At 34.8% G+C, this 21173-nt stretch overlaps 1 protein-coding gene across 2 annotated transcripts in view; it reads left to right on the top strand.

Moving 5' to 3' along the window:
• Window positions 1–21173, top strand: part of LOC143233868 (ecdysone receptor-like) — a 98170-nt gene that overhangs the window by 17693 nt on the left and 59304 nt on the right. Inside the window, exon 1 of one of the 2 annotated variants that reach the window (XM_076470689.1) lies at window positions 200–333. The exons of the other annotated variant lie outside the window; for it this stretch is intronic. The gene's annotated coding sequence lies outside the window, so the exon portion shown is untranslated. Of the gene's footprint in view, window positions 1–199; window positions 334–21173 lie in introns of those variants that run through there. 2 annotated transcript variants of the gene reach the window in all.

Below are 21173 nucleotides of genomic sequence, written 5' to 3'. Positions count from 1 at the left end.
AGAAAAAAGTCTCAATCGAATAATATTTATCTTGATAAAATATTGATTCATTTGCTAAAAGATACACTTCAAAACTTGTACTATAATGTAAATATATAAAAGTTATCAGAAACCAATGGTAATAGAGCAGTATGTAAGATTAGATATTCGATTCGTATTTTGATGACATATTATCAATGCTGAGCTGGAGAATAACATTCGGTTGCGCATGATGATGGACATGAAGATATCAGTTTCTTGGATCAAGGTTCATATAGCGTTGAAAAACGATCTGTGATGAAGTGCTCGAGACTACACGTAAACTAACGTTATAAACCGAAGGAAAATAGTCTGGTAAGAAAGCGTAAAATAGTTATATTACTTAATAACATATAAAGAAAAATGCAACTAAACTCTATCCCTTCAACCTCATTAAATAAAAGCAAACTCACACGTTGTGCAAAATCTACTAGTTTTACACCAAAACAATGTACACCAAAAAGTAGAATATAACTTAGAGCATTTTGCTTTTCATCTATATGTTTTATGTCCAGTTTTACTGTAAAAAAGTCGGTTTTTTCTCGAAGTTTTCACAAAAAAGCCACGATATCAAAAATAGGCAAAACATTTTATTTTATTTTTTGTTTAACTTTGTATAAAATATACTTTATTTTAGGCCAAAATATTTTACACCCACAAGCCTTTTTAGTCGAAGTACTGTATATCCGTAGTATAAGTCTATACGTAGCTATTATTTTGTTAGGAACTTAGGAATACGGTTTTGCTTTTCATACCAGTCAATACAGTTTATGGTTTATAACATTAATTGATTAAGATTTTACAGTGTGACATACTGCTATGTCTAGAATATTCTTCCTAAACCTGGCAGTCAAACTTTGATTCCTACCGTAAGTAAAAGCAATCTGTAAGTGTCTGTGAGTATGACCAAGGTTTCTAATTAAAGGAATGAATACATGTATACTTGTATATACAGCTTTGTTTTGATGTTGGGTACGACTTTTTGATTCATGTACCTGTATCAGACGTCACAATTTGTACTCGGAGTGTTGTTGTTTTTTTTCTTTGTTGCATTAGAACGACATACAATTTACTTGTTCAACGGACACAGTATAAAGGTAAAAGTTGTCCTTCAATAAACCTTGTTATTCAAGGCGTCGGATCGTATCAGATCCACACTCCTGAAGGGGTCAGAGTATGCACTTTGTTATCTGCTACTAGTCTAACAATTACTCGAGATTATCACTAATTCTATGAGGAGTTGAAGTGACGACTAAAACAAATCAACAGCAGAAAATCATTCCAAATTGTTATTCCAATTATGTTAATAACGAAATGTGTCGGTATATTCGTTTACATACCGGAAAGTGGCTCGTAAGATGCTATATTACTTATAATGTCAAGATTTTATTAATACAGTTTAATTATTTTCACACATGTGAAGCTATGAAGTTGGGTATATAAGTCATCCGATATAAACGGTTACACTTTAATCCTTCTACAAAAGTTGATTCAAAAAGTCATTTCTATTTATTTAGGAATGGAAATATACAGTCCTGCCATTAACTTTACGGCTTCGATGTGTTAAGTTAATTACAACATAAAGTTATGATTTGACTTGCTCAGGAGATGCGTCAATTTCCATTAGATTTAATTATCATTCTCTAATGACCAAACTGCTATTTTATAAGTGTTCATATAACTCCTTCCTCGCCACTCTCTTAAATTTTGAACTGTTTATACCACATCTTCATTATACATATATTAAGGAACCTTTTTTCCCTTCATTCAAGTAGTCTAATCACGGTACGAAAAGTACACACACATACATGCATGCATATATATATATATATATTAGAGAGAGAGATTTAAAATATGAGACCATTTAAGCATATGAATTAATAAAAACTAAAGAGGTGTGGCCTTCAAGATTTAAACTGTATTTCAACTTGTATTACTTCTACAACTTTTGATATTCCTTTCCAATCAAGAACGATTTTTTAATATTTACCAGCGAAGGTGCCCAGCTGATGAAACAATGAGTTCTAATCATTGTAGGTAAGGTAAGTTAAATAGTGCATAAAATTAGCTTGCTTATAACTGGATATATTTTTTGTTCTGATCTATTTAGATCTCTCGCTGTGACCAGAAGTTAATATTAAGATATATTCAAAGTCATTAAAAATAGTCGGACATGAAAATTGTTTCGAATTGAGATGACAGTAAGAACTGTGCTCCATTTTTAACAAATCTGGAATAAGCGAATATGTACTGTTTTACAACTAATTACACAAGCCATATAAACGTATTAGAGCAATATTTCGACTGCCCAACTTGGACCATCATGTTTAATATAAGCCTTCATAATAAGGCTAACAGTAGTCGCATAAATTGGAATCATGGCTTTTGTTTAATTTTTATTGAATTTAAATACAAAATAAAATTACTCTTTTTGTATTATTTTCTTTCAGTTTTTCAATGGATAGTAGGTTTTTAATTTGGCAAATTAACTACGTTGTGTTTTAAAACAATGGAGTATTTTAAGCACTTATAAGCACGATTCAAACAAAAAATAACGTCTAATGCAATTACGCTAAGTCCGCGAAAGGGACAGCGAAAAATTACGACGCTTAAATTCAAGGTTCGATTCACGTGGTTGACAAGTAGCAGATATTTCATTGTTTAGGATTGCATTTAAAAAGCCTACCCCAGCGGTACAGCAGAATGTATGCAGACTTACTGCGATTAGAAACCGGATTTCGATACTCGTAGTGGGCAAAGCATAAATAGCCCATTATGTAGCTTTGTGCTTAACTTAAAATAAACAAACAAGCGTTTAAAAATTAGCAACAGCTACGCTATACGATAATGCGTTACACAACTACCAGTGTGTCAAGGCTACGTTTCCACTATCTAACCGAGTCACCATCATGTTTAATATTAGATTTTATAATGATTCGTATGGCTATTGTAATTGGAAGGTGGAAATATCGTCTTAATAACATTTTAACGTCATTAATGTGGGTTGTGTAAAAGTCATTCCAACGATTATTATTATTATGAAACATTAAAATATTGATACTTCATTAAAATTATTAAAATAAGACAGTAGAGAAGTAGAAAACGTCAGTGAGTTACTGTCAGATATTTCGTATCACATAGAATCTCGCAGAGTGGAAGGATTCGAGGCACCACGGGAACAGCAGTAAGTTTATGGACTTACAACACTAAAATTCTGGGGTCTATTCTCTACGGCTGACACAGCAGGTAGCCCAAATTGTCTGTGCTCCAAACCATACAACTAAATCTTTTTCGTGAAGTACATACAAGTTATGGGTTGTTCATAAGTAAACACACAACAGAATAAAGCCTGAATGGTAGATTTTCTGGTATTTTATTAATTACATACGTGGAGTATCGAACTTTTTCTGCTCCTAGATATTTTTAATTGGGAAATTTTCTTTAATGAGTAACAGACGTTTCAGTACTGTAACTACCTGGCAAATATTATCGTTTCATCATTAAAGGCTGAATACTAAAGTTTATTGAGTCATCTGTTCGTCAACCCTCAAAACCCACATCAAAAACGAAAATGTTTCCAAGCTATGGTACTGATTTCATTCGCTTCTTTGTTGTTTACCTTTATCATGTGAATGGCAGTTGTTATCTGCTTATTTGGTCATTCGTTTTATTTCTTTGTAGGTGTGTACAAGTGCACACATGTGTGTTTTACATTATCTGTAATTGCACATTTAATGAAAATTTCGACAATAGAAAACGATAATTGAGTCGGAATTTTGCATTCTTATGCAGTTTTTGGTAAGGCGATAGATAGCCTATGTTAAATTGGTAAGGCGATAGATAGCCTATGTTAAATTGGTAAGGCGATAGATAGCCTATGTTGAATTTCAAAATACGTGTAAGAAGACATGATGGGCATAAAACCACCTTTGTTCGTGGGACCAAACACAATTATTCATTTTTGCGGTTGTCATGACAACTTTATGTAACCATGGTCAGTGGTGCATAAACGGAAAGCTGACGCCCTATGAATGAAAGATTTTCCATACAATTATTAAATAGGAAAGCTAAAGCAAAGCCACAAAAACTTGTATCCAAATGTTTAGAAATCTCATTGTAAAAAGCACACTCACAATCTAATATCTTGGCAATATATCACAATTAAGTTACGTTTTATTTCAAATTTAAATGATTTTGAAATTAAATGTGGCTAAAATTAACTTTTACAGATAGTAGTAGTCTTCTAGTTTCTACTAGTCTTCAACGCAACATTATTCTAACATATTTTGCTCTTCATATTTGTCTATGCACAAAACTATCAGTTAAGTAATTTGTTGGTTAAAAAGTTCGATCCATCGTTATATTACAAGGTAATCACCCCTGAAAGTAGAGTCTGTTTGGTAACAGAATTCGAACCTCGACCCACCGAGTGCAAATAAAGTGCCCTAATCGCAAGGCCATTCTGAATTCTGGTACAGTGGTAATTGTGCACCCTTTGTGACACGATGGTATATCTGCGGAGTTATAGCGCTAGATACTTGGTTTCGATACCCGTGGTGGGAAGAGCGTAAATAGCCTATTGCGTAGCTTTGTGTTTTACTTCAAACAAACGAAAGAAACGTTTTCAGATAACGTTTTCGTTATCTGAACTGTTACTTGCAGGAAGCTGTGTTACATTTTAAAAGTTGAGTTTTAAATTATACGAATTGGGAGCATTCTTAACGTATAAACAAAGAATATTTCTTATATTTGTATTCCTCAAGAATAGTTGTTACCACGTCTGGGATTTGAGGTTTGTGTGTTTTATTTCCGATAAATACGAAACATTATTATTTTGTATTGTATTATGGAGAGGGGGTCAGTCAACAAATCTTTGTTGTCATCTGTGAAAAAAAAAAGTTGAAAACAATGATTCGACATTGTTACTTTTACTTTGATGTACTCGGTCCTTGACCTTTCCGTTTTGGGGGAGAATTGCTAGAGGCATCATAATAACGCTTTGTTTCTACGGTACCAGGCCCCCTCCTTTTTCCAGGCTCATTAATTTTATTTTCTGGTCGATTAACTGATCTCCGAGAGTCAGAGTTTAGCTCACGGTTGTCATTTTGGAACAAGTCGACGTTACACTTAATGTATAAGTTTCAACGCAGAGAAGCTTTTATGTTAGCAGACATCATTAGTTTGGGGAATGTAGAATACTTAACCAACTACTAACATGATGTTTGACAGTATAAAACATGTATGTTAAATTATCTCACGTATTTTCACGTGGCATTATGGATTTCTGAGTGGCTAAGGGTATCTTTCATAACCTTATGTTTTTTGCCTGAGTAGTAGTGGGTAGAAAAAAATTATTAACCACAGAACAATAGGCACGAGTATACACGCCTTCTTGTTTTCAAAGACAGTAAGTACATTTAGGTGTATATACATGTACGTCTTGACTGCATGACAATACAATTAGGTATACATGGACGCCTTTTTCCCTAGATGACAGCAGACACGAATATACTTTGTTTTGGTTTTGTAGAATAATACATTCGGCTTTATGTTGTGTCCACCGTGCGAAATCGATCTCCGGATTTTAGCGTTGGCAGTCTGTAAAATTGTCCCACCGGTGAATGCCACAGTCTTACTTGCAAAACTTTAATGTACATAAATTTACGCTTTTCAAAATACTTTCAACACTGATATAAACGGCTTGCTTGCAAAACTCTGATCAAGAATATGATATTTGATTTCTCATTCGTGCATTATAATGTTCAGTTCAAGCTGATTGCTGTATATTTATTTTCACAGAGTTTTAACGTTATCCTAACTGGTTTCGTGCTAGAAATAAGAAGAGCCAATTAGAAAAAATGTTTAGCGAAAGCACAAGAACATGATTTATATTGTTAATTTCTTTTCATCATAAGAACGTGGATATATAGAGGTCTAATTTATTCGTTTGTTCTCTACTTCCTCTACAACATTACGTCTCGCAAAATTCATGTATCATCGGTAGGCCGCATATAGCGATAGAAAGTAAATAGATTGTTTGGTTTAGATGCATAATCCTTTACTCTTAACCTAAAATACAATGTTTAAAAGTAGATAGGTCTCTACATGATCTTTTCACTGAACTTCATGTTTTCGTGAAGAAAAAATAAATAAATAACCAGATACTTCGCCGAATAATAATGGATAATTAATTGTAACGATATTTAAAAATTATTTTGGCTTATTAGTGATGAGTAAAGAACTATATATCTAAACTAATACATGATTAAACTATACTTATTAAAGATTGGAGAGTTTGTTTCCAGGTTTCAGCAAAGAAATTCTCTATAATAATTTCCCTTGATTATTTTTAACACGTGCGTCCTAATAGTATACTAAACGTGTATGCAACTATCTGGTTGAAGTACATTGTTAAAAGTCCGATTTCTTGAAGAAACTTATAGAATTTAACAGTAGTGTGCTAGATCTGACATGACTAGGTGAGTAGGGCGTTTGACTTGCAATCTGCGAGTCACAGGTTCGAATCCCTGTTCTACCAAACATGTTCATCCTTTCAGCTATGGGGACGGTACTATTATGTGCGGTTGATTCCACTCTTCGATGACGAAAGAGTAGCCCAAGAGATGGCGGTGCGTGGTGATAACTAGCTGCCTCTTTCAATGCTAAATTAAGGACGGTTAGCGCTGATAACACTTGTGCACTTGTATAGTTTTGCGCGAACTTCAAATCAAACTAAACGAGTATTGTATTTTATCATCAGGTACTATTGTACCTGTTTTCTTTCGCGGATTGTGCTGTCATGTCAAGTAGTCTCTAACCAATATGAAAGCCAGTGTATGGCAGGTCATACTTGATTTCTCGAAATGGGAGTGATAAAAGGCAAAATACATTTATCGATTACTGTTTACGCTTGACAATTTTAATAACGAGGATATAAGGGGGCGTGAGGAGATGCCGTGAAACCTTATAAATACAATGAGTGTTGGTATAATAAGCCTGAAGTTAAAAAAGTACTGTGGGATCATCTAGTCTAGAGCCAAGTGCATAACATTTATCATTAAAGTAAAAACATCGATTCAATCTTAACTTAAAACGTTTCTGAATTATGCTATTTTCCATTGTTTTTAATATAAAAACAAACAAACAAATATCTCTCATCAACAGAGACTCTAAGATTCGCCCTTTCAGCCGTGGGGGCGTTATAATGTGACGGTCAATCTCACTATTCGCTGGTAAAAGAGTAGCCCAAGAGTTGGCAGTGGGTGGCGATGAATAGCTGCCTTCCCTTTAGGCTTACACTGCTAAATTAGGGACTGCTAGCACAGTTAGTTCTCGAGTAGCTTTGTGCGAAATTCAAAAACAAACAGACTCTATGAAATCAACAAATATTTTCCCATTTTTGTTATCTTTACATTTCATTTTATACTTTCAGTACACAGACTAACAACAATATAAGGTTAAACTTTTTGTTGTTAAGCAACATGACATAAAAACCAATTTTAGAACTTAGAGTTATCAAAACGCATTAGCTTTTCTCTTTATTGGAAGTTGTTAGTCTAATGAATTTTTACCGATAATTATTCTATAAGTACGCCATGAATAATCGTAATTTTGATTGGCTCACAAAGGAATTTACCGACGTCTGATTGCCTCGACTGCACTTTCTGCCTCTTTGTCGATCAAGTCTGACTTCGCAACATTTATTTATTGCAGTTAATTATGAAATGTGATGAAAAGGTATGCTATGGTAGTACTACTCACCCCGCTAGTACCAGTATAACTTTAGTTTGTGTCACTGTTTAAAACCAAATTTATTCGTTTGTTAGAATTGTTTATGTATTTTTTTTTATCTTTATGTGCAATAAATACTGTCTCCTAAACACGGTGGGTTAGATGACACCGACCGTTTTCAAACGATAAAAGAACATCTGTTGACGATTTTATTTAAAGCTACCACACCGCAAGATGATTTTTATTTTATCATTATTGCGTTTAATAAATAGCAGCTTCCTGTTATAGCAGACTGATTTTATTAAACAACATCTGCATTTTGGGACCGAAGTTCTGTTTGGTTTTTCCCTTGTTATATAACATCTGTACAATGGTGTGTAAGGTTCGTATAGTTTTATTTATACCGGATAACATCTGCGTCTTGGCAAATAAAAGTAGTGAAGGTCAGTTTCACGTTGGTTGAACATTACTAATATAGCATTAAAACGTAAAGTGTAGATACCAGCTAATGAACACCTTTCGCAATCTTGATAGTAAAGCTTTAACAGTAAGTAGATTAGCACAAATGTTCTCTCAGGGGTTCGTGAACAGGTAGTGTGAAAATCATTAGTATAATATTCTAAAATGAAGCGTTTTAATATATCTTTCTTAGTTAAAATAACTATTAATCATAGTATTCATACCGCATTGAAAAACAAATTGTAAAAGAGTGAAAATTTAAAAACAAAAAGGATTTTTTTTCGTGAAGTATTGCACAGGAAAAGTTTTCGGATGCGCTCTTTAGTCATGTGAACTCATTGCATGAAAGTAATTCTGTGTACAGAGCTAAAATTACTATAAGTTTTACTAATATATTTTTTTATGTTCAAAGTGTATCGTTTATTCAAAAAATAATAGTTTTTAAGAACTCGTTTCTCAGTAGTGCATTATCGGCCCGGCATGGCCAAGCGTGTTAAGGCGTGCGACTCGTAATCTGAGGGTCGCGGATTCACATCCCTGTCGCGCCAAACATGCTCGCCCTTTCAGCCGTGGGGGGCGTTATAATGTTACAGTCAATCCCGCTATTCATTGGTAAAAGAGTAGCCCAAGAGTTGGCGGTGGGTGGTGATGTCTGTCTTAGGGATGGCTAGCACAGATAGCCCTCGAGTAGCTTTGTGCGAAATTAAAAAAAAACAGTAGTGCATTTAAAAATTACATCAGTAAAGATATAATCAATCTTTCATGTGCAGTTTTAGTGAAATTTGTGTTCTTGTTGTAAGGAGAAGACTTTTGTTTAAGATTGTGTTATAAAGAAATGGTTGTTGTACATACCACAGTTATTTGTCTGAATCTTGAGTACCCAGACTGTGAAAATGTTTGCGGTATTTTGTTTCTAATGCCATTATACATCCATTATACAATGTACAACAAAGTTTTTGCTTCTTGAACACTGTTAGGTGTTCCTTATAGATTTTTGGCTGCTAATCACGAAAATCACGTACAAATTTGCCCATCACGTACCGTTTTATTGAAATCTTCAGTTTTGTCATGGTTTTTTTTATATTTGTGTCCAAAAGTTTTCGTTTCTGTAAGAGACCTTTGAACAATGTTTTGTGCAGTCTGGGGATGTCCAGGCATGAAATCAGGCCAGATTGGAAGCTGTTCTGTAGAAGTATGCAGCCCGGGCATGGCTGGGCAGGCCGGAGCTAGCTTGACACTGTCTCAGCAAGCTATAAAAGTGGCTTGCATACTCATATGCTGCTCATTGGATTAACATAGACCTTATAGTGTGTACGTATTGTTTCAGAATACAGCATTGCCTCAGTAGCACTGTAACAAGTAAGTTAGATGTTATAGACGTTTTACAGGACGATTAGTGTCGGTCAATATGTCTCGTTAATGTCCTAACAGCTGCAATACATTCTGCTATATTTGTGGCGAGTATACGCTTGTTCTTCAGAAACGCTCAATGACTGCTCTTGTGAAGAAAGCATATCGTCTGTGCTTTGGCTATAAAATTGGTGATTGAGACCAGGAATAGGCGTCTCACATTTGTTGTGCGACATGTGCTGTCTGTCTGAGAGCTTGGCTCAGGGGCACTCGAAAGACAATGTCGTTTGCTGTCCCGATGATAGTGTGAGAACAGAAAGACCATGTGATGGACTGTTACTTCTGTTTGACTAATGTGTCTGGTTTCTCTGCCCAAAACAAGAAGTCAACTGAATACCCTAATTTGCCTTCAACAATGAGACCCGTGCCACATGACGACAGTCTTCCAATTTTGAAACCACCAGAGGAATGGACCTTAGACGAACCAGGTGAAAAAACTGCAATGCAGGGAACTGGCAGTGACATTGAACCGGATTTTGAACCGTGCTCCTCAGGCAATCCACATCTCATAACACAGTCAGAATTAAACGATCTAGTCAGAAATTCGAGTCTGTCAAAAGCAAAATCCGAATTGCTAGGTTCGAGACTGCAGAAATGGTGTTTGCTGTCACCAGGTACGAAAATTTCTGTTTTTCGAAGCCGCCAAGATGATATAACCAAATTCTTTGCACAAGTTGACAGTCTCTGTTTTTATGTTGACATCAAAGGATTGTTCTCTGCTTTAGGTTGTGACCATGACCCGCAAGAGTGGTGTCTCTTTATTGATTCATCAATGTTAAGCCTCAAAGCTGTTCTGTTACACAATGACAACGTTTACCCATCAATACCTGTTGGTTATGCAGCACACATGAAAGAAACCTACGAGAACATGGAAAAGTTGCTGAAGCACATCCAGTGCAGCAAGTACAACTGGAATATCTGTGGAGATCTGAAAGTCGTTGTTCTGTTACTGGGACTGTAGCTCGGCTATACAAAGTACTGTTGTTTCATCTGTGAATGGGACAGTCGTGCCAAAGAGTCACATTATTCTGGACAGAACTGGCCATTCCGTAAAACGTTAGTTCCAGGACAGAAAAATGTGGCGCATGAACCGCTTGTTGACCCAGCAAAGATGTTTTTGCCTCCTCTTCATATAAAATTGGGACTTATGAAGAATTTCGTGAAAGCAATGAACAAAGAAGGCGAAGGTTTTCGTTATTTAAGACAGATGTTCCCAAGAATAACTGAGGCCAAGATCAAAGTGGGCATTTTTGTTGGCCTTCAGATCAGGCATGTTATGAGTGACAAGCGGTTCGAAGATCTATTAGTTGGGCCGGAAAAGATTACCTGGAAAGCCTTCAAAGACGTTGTTGACAATTTTCTTGGCAATTACAGAGCCCCACATTGCATTCAGCTGGTAGACAAACTTCTCAAAGCGTACAAAACAATGAAGTGCAACATGTCACTCAAGATTCATTTCCTCCACTCACACTTGGATTTCTTCCCCGCAAATATCGGTGTTGTCAGTGACGAACACGGTGAAAGATTTCATCAGGACTTTGCTACAAGGAAAAAACGATATCAGGGCAATTGGAGTCCGTCAATGCTTGCTGGCTACTGTTGGACACTGCAACGTAATGCACCGGACATTGAATACAAACGAAAATCAGGAGCAAAACACTTTTAATTATGTTGAACTTAATAGCGTGTTAGAAACATAAACGCAATTAAATACGTTATTGCCGATAAAAAGTTAACTGTCTATTTCTCAGAGTTCCTACATGATGAAGCAACACCAAAGCTATATTTGTACATACCCACCAGGTATCTGTCACAATCAGCAAAAACTTTTCAGAAGCAAAATTTTTCAAAAAAATTGTTGTGCAGTGTAACCTGTAACCTTGTATTTTCAAGAAATTCCTGTCATGAAAATCATCTTTGTTTAACTATTTTTCAATTACATTTATTATTTCAAAATTCTTCATTGCTACCAATGCTTTCAAGTTATCTATTTTATGTTATACTTCTAACATTACAATAGTAACAATTAAACCTACCCTTATAACCAATTCTTCAATCCTTTCTTATGGTAAACTTTTCTCTGCCTCTTATTCTTTTTGTATTTAGTTTATCTCAGCTCTCACCACTGTGTAGTTCTAGTTTAAAACTTCTATTATAGCTGAATTAATAGCCCTTGCAATCAAGCTAAACCCTATCATTTTTTGAAACTAAAAACCAAAAAAAGTTCCCTTTTTCTCAGTTTCATTGATCTTACAAGTCTAACGTCTAACTAGCCAATCTGATCATTATTTATATATTAAACCAAGACTAGCATTTAGCCCTAATATCCTAATTATAACTTGATCTCCATAATTAATTCTGGATGTATCCCTGACAAAATTAAGTTATGACTTTTTCTCTTTAAATTCCTTATCATATTAATTAGTGCCTCTGACCTACCTTTCCCTAAACCATTAGCCCCTATGTGCACAACAAAACTGCATTGCTATTAGCCCACTTCAGTATATTTCATGCTTTGTCAGTTTTATCCTTCATCTATGCCCCTGGACAGCATACACTAATTCTTTTGTTCCTATTTACTCACAAAATATCCTATCCACATCTCTTGTCAAGAAATAATCTAGAACTACAGTCTCTTTGAGTTTATCATCCATATCCTTTTCAGTCCATTTTATGATGAAGTGATGAAGCAAAGCCAAAACTATATTTGTACATACCCACCAGGTACCTGTCACAATAGCAAAAACTTTTCAGGAAGCAACACTTTTCAAAAAATTGTTGTGCAGTGATCAACACTTGTCACTTAACGCTTTTACTCATTTTTAAAAAAAGAAGAGAACTAGCTCACAGTAAACCGTATTTATTAAAGGGAGTGTGAATGACAAACGTTTGGGAGAGGCTGGCCTATTGTAAATACCATCTATGACTTATTCATACTCAGATGGTCTGGCTTAATAACATGTGACCAATATTTGGGTTTTGTTGATCAATAATTCGTTCTGTTTATGTTTGTATTTTGGGAGTGATACTTAAGTCTGTATAACATAGTTTAAAATAGTATCAGCATTTTAATCTTATATATACTGTGAACAGTTCGTCTGTCTCCCCTTTGAAAAACTGTGCACACAAGAAAAACTCAACACTCACATTTGAAATGAGGGGATTATAAGCATGAATAATATATATATGCCAAATTTTATTTCACAAGCAGGATATTTTACATAAAGCAGGATATTCTACATAAAGCAGGATATTCTGCACTAAATTGTTAGGACTTAATTACACTGGCATCACATTTGAAAATGTGATGTAACTTGAAGAATAAAAATGTATATTTTTTATCACATGTTATTATTGAGCGGCTCTTAACATGAATCAAATGCTCAAAAATTACTTTACGCAGTGAAGGGTATAATTAGCTCAGAGCTATACTGTGTAAAACCAAGAGTGCAACAGAAGTAACTTTTTGAAGTCCTTGAAATATTGAAATTAATAGATTGAGTTAAACATTTCCCATTACTTGGGACGGGTGCTTTTGTTTGTAGCAGATTAATAGTATACTTTTGGTTAGCAGCGGTTATGTATGTAGAAATAAAGCAAAACAAGACAGCGTGAACGATAGCTTCTTCTAAGGAGTAAATAGTTGTCACAATTTTAATGTTCAGCTCTTCATTTCATTGTTAAGTACAAACTTTTAGTGCATAGCTCCATCATATCTTGACTAATTTGAGGTCTAACTGAAGTTTTATACTTAAAAAGATCAAACCTTTTCGATTGAGGTATTTATTCATGCTCAAGATGTCATAGATTAATGTACTCTAATCCTGCTTAAAAGAAGTTCAATCTGAGATTAGGCTGGCAAAGATCCTGATGGGTAATAAAATCGAATCTGGTTTACTCGTGCTTTACGCTTGGTATTGGTGGCGCATAAAGGTATGGCTGATAAAAAAGGGAAAAAAAATATCATAGATTAATTTACCCTAATCTTGCCTAAACGAGTTTCAAGTGCTGTGACTACTGATAGTTCCCTTTTGTGTTTTTTTGTTGTTATGAGTTTTATACAACTTAGACATCAATACCTCCATCAGATAGTTACTTTTCAATTTTGTTATGAGTTGTATACAACTTAGACATCAATACCTCCATCAGATAGTTACTTTTCAATTTTGTATTTCAAATACATCCAAGGACCAAGATGGTTTGGAGAAACTTAATTTTGACGTAGTTGTGTAATATTTGAGTTATGTCAGACTACAATTAATTGGCTTGGAGGCTGGACATGGTCTACTGGTATCCTATATTGCGGATGGAAGTCTAAGGTACGAGCCATGATACGCCTATTAACCACACTCTGCATTTTCAGCTGGAGATGTTGATAGTCAACCTTGTTCTTCGATTAATAGTAATCGTTTAGGCGGCAGGTACTGCTGACGGATTATCCTGCCTCTGACAAGCCCCAAGTTTTGGATTATTGTGATCGAATCTTTGAGTTGTTTACTTGACATTTTAGCAAAATTGTGCTATTTCATTTGAAAATACCAAATTTCAAATGACTAGAAAATAAAATCCGCTACTGACCTACTTGGTTGTAAGAGAATTAAGTAGTTGCAGATACGGTGAATTGGTGTTAATGAGTTTTCTTTTGTTTGTTTATTTGTAATTAAGCAAAAAGCCACAGGATAACTATCTGCTATCGAAAGCCGGTTTCTAGCGTTGTGAGTCTGCAGATATATCGCTGTGTCACTTTGTGTTACTGGACTTATTCACATGAAAATCGCTTAAGAACCTATTTTTTTATCATTGTCTCCAACTGTTTATAAATAATATTAAAGCTGTAAAAGTAAAAACTGTTCTTAATTATACTGTGTATTAGATTGTTTACCATTTGATATATTATTTGTTTCGAACATTCGCTCAAATGGGTATTTAAGGGCTAGCTGTGCTAACCATCCTGTATTTTAAGTTTATAGACTAGAAGAATGCAGTTAGTCAACAGCATCCACTGCCAACTATCACTCTTATAACGCGCCTATGGTCCTCATGCGCTGAGAGCGTATTTGCATCAACGGGATGCAAATTAGAACCCTTTTGTTTACAGTTCGGCTTTCTGACCACCAGGCCTTTTCAATTTCAAGACTAATGTAACCATGTTAGTAATTGTGTTTTAACTTGCTCGTAATGTTTAAACGCTGGGTTGCCGAAAAGAGATTTACTTCTCCATGTAAAAACCTTTTAATAGCAAACAACAGCACAGCAGATTGCTCCTAATGAGGTTCTGACTCTTTATTTTCCATGTAAGTAATGATTCACAACACTTAGAAACTTGGCAAGTATGTCTATATTTAAAGGAATTTTGATGAGGTATCAAATATTGCTGTTTTCATGGCAATATTTCAAGTAGCCACTAGAGTATGACGTTTGTGGTTAACCACTATTTTCATACTGCTTATTTGATAGTGGATGTTCATGATAGTAAGTTTATAAATGTTCTTTGTTATAAAAGTTATATAATTTTTCGGTACTATACTCATTAGTAAGGGAGGTGGTATTTCAGTTTTTTTTAGTTCGAAAAGGAAGTTAATATATATATAAAGGAAGTTAATATATATATATATTCATTGTATTATGGCAGCCTTCGAATAAATCTTGGCTACATTCCCGTTAATCATTTTGTTTTGTCAACCTAAAGGTTAAACCGCTTCTTGTCACCTTTCTCTTGTCCTTTTTTACTTTTATTTGTTTGCCTAAGCTGCGCAATGAGCTCACAACATTATACCCACCAATGGGATTGAACCCCGAAATTTACCATTATAAGCCCTCAAACAGCACTAGCAGGAAGGAGGAGCTCGACTTTTAAGTATAATACGCCAAATTAGTTTGGATTCATATGCATAGTGTTTCTTTGTTTATGGTTAAGCGCAAAGCTACACAATGAGGTATCAGTGCTGTGCCCACCACGAGTATCGAAACCCGGTTTTTAACGTCAGATTTCCATAGACATACCACTGAGCCGCTGGGGGGCGTCCAAAGTTCATAGTGTGTACTGGAGTATCAACGCCATCATTACAAAAAACAGCATTTATGTATCCAAACGATCATTGACTTCTAAATAATCAGAAAAAAACTTATTGCTAGTCTGACATTTTGGCTTACACGTTATCACAGACACTTTACGACATATACATTCAACAATTTTGTCCAAAAGCCAGATGTATACTTAATATGTTAATATGATATATCAACTTAATTCATGAGATCATCATAGACGTGTCTAGCTATTCATACAAGGTTCAACACTCAACATAATGATGGAAAGTATTAGTGGGTAATTCTTACTTGTCAGTCAAAAATACACCAAGTAACTGTCCACTCAACTTTCAGCTTCTTAGACTGATAAAAAAAAAAAAGAACACTGCAGACGCAAATGACTCATTCAGTGTTGAAACTTGTAAAGAATGTGGTAAGAAGTAATACACCGAATAAAGTAATTCCCATTGAATCAAAACTTCATCAAATATAATTCGTTTTTCCTTTGTTTTGTTTTTTTGCCAATCGATAACTAGTTTAAAGAAAAACTACTACATGTCTGTGAAATAACGAAACAAAACAAAAACGGGTGTGTTATGGGTGTTATATGTATGCATAAACGGATAAGTACTAATACCAACATTCGCATCGCACACGAAAAGTCATGTAGAAAAAGTGTTAAAAGTTTAAGGTTTAAATAAAACGTACCAAGTTAACACAAGGCACGATAGATGCTTATCTTATTACAAAAGTATAGACACATTTGCCACACACAAACTAATGGTTTCCGGAATGTTTTCTTAAGTAGCACCTTACTTTGGTCTGTCTGCTAGCCAGTTGAGTCGTTCCACTTAACTGTCTAAAATAAATATTCTTTATATTGCTGGAAATGAAATTCCTCAATTCAATAATTTGAGATCTGTTTCTGAGAGAAAAATTTACTCGGTTATTCTCTATGCCCAGTCGCTGTAGGAACAACGCTGTTTTTTAATAAGGTGAGATTGTTTGTTATTAGCCCTTGGTAAATTCTTAAAATAATGTGAGTGGACAACAAGGACATATTACGATTATCTTCATGCTGTATCAAGGACATGTTTCTGACAGGATATGTCATCTTCATTCACATTTCAACGTATTTCAAATTTTGGTTATCATTAATGCGCACAACAACAAACATGGTAATGTTTATATTGCTCACAGAGACCTATAACATTTGTTCGGTTACCTCTCCACATGTTGTCCAAGCGTGACTAGTGTATAGCGTACCGAATTGTGAAGCTGATGGTCCATGATTCACGTCCATTTGCCGCAAAATCGTATTCCGCACTTTTGGGACTATGGATGCGATTTAAGAGTAATAGTCAAATCCCATTATTTAAGCGATAGTGTACATAATACTTTATGTAGCTTTATGGGAATGTCTGAAACAAGCTCAATGCGTATTATTTTAGCTTTATAAGATCAGAACGAACTGCACTAATAAAACTTGGCAACTGCAGCTTAATATCACTTACCAATAAACGATATGAATATATCTTTTGTGTCTTAACAGTTGTTTATAGGTGTTGAAGTTGCTTGTGTACACTCAAACTATAAACACGTAATATAATGCGAAAACACAAGTGCTGAACCTTCTTCTGTGCCAATAACGTTAAAAAGCATATTGTGTTACTGTTCATTCACTGAATAAAACTACAGCAGCTGTGTGTATATAATGCCCTTGACTGTGTGTTGTTAATAAGATAAGCATATTATGAAGTTTAATATCTCACATCATGAATATAGCACCTGCGGCAACTTCGTATAAAGTGAAGTCATGCAGTTGTTGTAATAGGGACTAGTTAAATTGTCAGCAATGGGAGGGTGAAAATGAGCCATAAATAGACACTTTATAATACTCAACTGAGTTCCCAATGGGTCAGCGTTACGTCTGCGGACTTACAACACTAAAATCCGGGGTTTGACTGTCTGCGGCGATCAGTGTGCAAAGAGCCAGCTCATTATATAGCTTTGGAGTATTAATAACAACACCACAACCACTGACTTCTGCCAGGACTGAGTTCAGTATCCTAACGAAGCTAGTTTGTGATCGATCGTTAATTTGAGCAAACTCTTCAAGTATGTGACTGGTTTTAAGGTAAATTAACTAAACAAACACGCGCTATAAAAATGTGTTACCAGTGTGGTTGTCACTAGCAATGTGGCCACAATATACAGTTTTCTTCCCTTAAAAATTTTAAACAGGTAATTCAGGTCTCATCTACACTATCTTCTACCAATTACTTCTGTGCTAGAACTTTAGTTTTCTCAGTACGTGTGTGTGTGTGTGTGAAGTTTCACATTTGGTGTTATGGTATATCTTTGCAAGTGAACCTCTAAGTTTATACATGATGTTGAATCTTAACTTGTACTTTATGTTTTTCGTCCTTTCTTTTTTTTTTTTTTTTTGTTCATCTTACGGTTCTTGCTTCAAGTGAATTCTCACGCCACTTGGTTATTCCAGGGACTTCTCGGATTTCATTGTATATTTGAACACTCCATTATAGGGGGAAAAAACATGTTCACACGGAGCCCGGTTAATAGAACATGTGTGTTTATTGATAAGGACGCCCTTCTCAGTACCGCCCTTTTCTCCCCTTTTTTATGAACGAAAAGCTCAGTACACGTTATTATACAACTGATATCACACTAAGTCCATCATTTAGGGATAGCTCAGGAACCACCAGAAGGTTGTCTCTATCAGATATTTATATCCGTCTATGTGACATATTCTAAATATCAAAGAGTACCTAATATTTTTCCTTATATATATATATATTAAAGATGTGACGATACCGTGATACGATACAAGTGTCGTATCGTGAAGCTGGGATGCGATTGTATCGATACATTGTCCAATGCAATATGATTTATGTATCTATGAAATTTGACAAGCTTTCAGTAAATATTATGTCTTATGTACAGAAAAAAGTAAGAATTTTTAATAAAGTATTTTTGCAAAAATTAATGATTCAATAAAAGGAAATACATACTGAATACAACATTTCTTTTATTAAAAACATTACATGAAAAGTAACATAACAAATTAACAATAACAAAATAGATATACAGGTATTTTTTATTTTACTTTTCTTGCCAGATTTAGTCGATCAAACTTGGGAACTTAAAAAAAACAATGTAACATGTGAAATACTTAAATTAGTCAATGTTAATAAAAAGACAATACATTACAGATAAGACTGTCAAAGTTTGTAACATACCACTGGTAAAACCTTTGTATCTAGGTACTTATTATATTGATTACTTTAATGAGATGCGCACCCGTTGTATATATGTGTGTGTACGACATTAAACTTTAATGTATAAAAACAAATCAAGAACCCAAGTTATTTAATCAATATTGTATTAAATGTGAGAGGGAAGAGAAATGTCCTCCATATCATCGTCGTTTTTGTACAACAATTCATATTTGATTGGATAGTTTCTGAACAATAGATGAGACTTTTTAATAACAAAAACATATTTAAGTCTGTGAAACCTCTCTTGAGTAGAATTTGCATGGCTTTATTCCAAGCACAGAGTTCGTAGCTAAGTTGTTGTCTGTTAGCGGTGGTCCCGGCCAACTACAACTTATACTTCTCTCCTGTGAGTGCTTGGCTCGCTAATTATAACCTGGGTCACGGATGAAAACAGTCTTTCTAAACTGGTCGACCGCTCGAAAAAAAACAAGAAGAGGGAAGTTCTAATGATAGCATAATTTAGGAAGGGACGGGTGGGGGATACAGCTTGAACACTTTTTGGAATTGCCTAGAGTTGGAAAAAGAGAAACGACACCAACTTTTATTTTTGTCCCCTCAACGCTCTCGATGCGCCGGAAATTATTGAAATTGGATATATGTGTATATGATGTAATTGATGTTTGTGTGTGTGAGGCTTTATGCTAAAGATTTTTTAGTGGAGATTGTTAATGCTGTAAGCTTTAAAGAGTATAAAATTAATTATACACATATACAATGGATAGTACGTTAAATGTTTCGCTAATTGGCTTTGTTGTGGCCCATTTTTACAGCCAATCCAATAAATATTTATTGAAATCATTTCAAATGGAAAAATTGCCACTTGAACACCAAGACGATATCTGAAAGAGGAAGGCTTGTTAGCAGTGAGACTCTTTAGGCTTCACTTTCTGTATTTTCTATACATGTGAATGTTTGATGCGTCGGAAATTTTTATTATGAAAATTGAGAAGTTAACCTATATCACACAAAGATAACTTTGAATCTTGCAACTCAGCAAATGTACATGATTTCCAGAACTCAAATACTTTACAAAATAATATTTCCAGACCTGATGTTGAGAAACAGATAAAACTTGCCCAACAACAAGACTTTTCAATATATATGTTGTCTCTATTGTCTTCTATTTTAGCAACTGCAGTCTTGCCCACCATGTGGCAATAGAACCAACGAAACACCTGTTGCGTTTGGGAGAATATGATCCTTCTTACGTACTAGATCAGGACTAATCTACTTTTTAACTGGTTGTTACTGAAAAGTTTGTTTTAGGTGTAGTGGAAGAAACCTAAAGCATGGTTAATTAATTCTGGTCAAGAGCGATAGCATGGACTAACTTATAATAATCGAGTTAACTGTTTTTACTTTGTGCAGTTAGCCCGAATTTCCTGAATAATAATAGACATATTTCGATGAAAGCTGACCAAATAATAATTTAACCTCGTAAAGAGAATTGCCTTTGGTGCATGATACATCTCTGCCAGTTAGACCCTCACACAGTCAAGGTACTGCTAAGTTTATACGTTCCTAAAATAAACGAATTTCCCGGTACTATCTACTTAGCAATAGAGTGTCAAAGCAGGTGTATAATACTGAAACTTCCAAGTACCTGAAAAGATTCTTTTTCTTTAATAAAATGAAGTAATTTTAGATGTTGAGTCACTTAGTTTGATTCAAGTAGATTTGTGGCAATATAAGATTTGTTATGGTAAACACTTAACACAGTATCTCTTCAATGAGATTGAATGCTATTTCTCACCTGTCATGACGTCCTGATATAAAGGCTAATCAAGTGATATCTCTGAAACTATTTGATGCTATTTGTCACTTGGTATGACGATCTGATATAGGGGCCAATCAAGTGATATCTCTGAAACTGTCTGACGTAAAATACGTAACGACAAAAGCTCCAGCACACAATTATATTACCCCAGAAAGTAGTTTTCCTTATGGGTTTCGCAAATGTTTTTAAATCGAACATATTTCGCTGTAATTTGGGATAAGCTATAAAATGATGCGAATTTTTGTATTTAGGTTACCTTGATTTGATCTTTATATCATAACATTATGTCAGATAACAAATGACGCCCCGAATATCAAAACACTTTATGTTAGGAGATTTTCAATATTCCGCGTTACTTCAGAACAAATAAAGAAAATCAGGATTTTTTAATCACCCGGTATACATCTGCATCTTAGTTTGTATGGCAGAGCAACATTTTTGTTTGTACTTGT

Source organism: Tachypleus tridentatus, chromosome 12 (genome assembly GCF_004210375.1).
Source record: "Tachypleus tridentatus isolate NWPU-2018 chromosome 12, ASM421037v1, whole genome shotgun sequence".
Lineage (NCBI taxonomy): Eukaryota > Metazoa > Arthropoda > Merostomata > Xiphosura > Limulidae > Tachypleus > Tachypleus tridentatus.
This window is presented reverse-complemented; position numbering and strand designations above follow the sequence as displayed.